Below are 829 nucleotides of genomic sequence, written 5' to 3' on the forward strand. Positions count from 1 at the left end.
ACCTAGATTTGCGTTATCAAGTTTTTGGCGCCGTTGCCGGGGAATAGTTTAGCGCTAGGGTAGAGATTCCTTTGAATCTAGATCCTCTCTCGTTACTTTTATCCCGTTCCTGATCTATTCTAGTTCGTTGTCCTATTTTTCTGGTGTGTAGGTTTTTCCCGGTGTATGACCAGGAGTTCTGGGCCTGACAACCTAGTCCCTTTTGATCCAGAAATCGAGAAATCCGCCAAACGCATTCGGAAGAAGAAGAAACAACAGAAGAAGATGGAGGAACGTGCCTTAGCTGTCGAGAATGACAATGATACGTATGGGGCATATCTTCAGCCCAAGTACACTCAACAGCTCTCATGCATTCGCCGGCCCGATATCGATCGCAATAAATTTGAATTCCAGCCGGCATTCATCAGTATGCTCAGCTCATCGGCATTTAGGGACAGACCTAATGAAGATCCAATCCCCCACCTGACTCGATTCAAACTGTTATGCCAGTCTGTGAAGACGGTTCAAGGAGTCACCGATGAGTCACTTATGCTAATGGCTTTTCCATTCTCTCTAATGGACGCTGCATTAGAATGGCTCTACACACTGCCACCAGATTCTATCTTCTCTTGGGATCAGATGCAAGAGAAGTTCATGCAGCGATTCTTCCCTGCCAGCAAAACCCAGCTCGCGAAGCAACAGATCAACTCTTTTATGCAGGAACCAGATGAATCTTTGCGCGAGACATGGGATCGTTTTCTTGGATATCAGCGCCTCTGCCCTCATCACGGTTTGGACAAAAGGTACCTTATCTCCACTTTCTTGCAGGGTCTAAAGGAAGATACTCGAG

General features: G+C 46.6%; 1 protein-coding gene across 1 annotated transcript in view; it reads right to left on the reverse strand.

Annotated features, from left to right (window-relative positions):
* Positions 1–829, reverse strand: part of LOC104806629 (WEB family protein At2g38370) — a 27,248-nt gene that overhangs the window by 8,237 nt on the left and 18,182 nt on the right. The window lies entirely within an intron of this gene.

The sequence above is a fragment of the Tarenaya hassleriana genome, unplaced genomic scaffold, assembly GCF_000463585.1.
Source record: "Tarenaya hassleriana unplaced genomic scaffold, ASM46358v1 Cleome12, whole genome shotgun sequence".
In the NCBI taxonomy this organism is placed as follows: domain Eukaryota; kingdom Viridiplantae; phylum Streptophyta; class Magnoliopsida; order Brassicales; family Cleomaceae; genus Tarenaya; species Tarenaya hassleriana.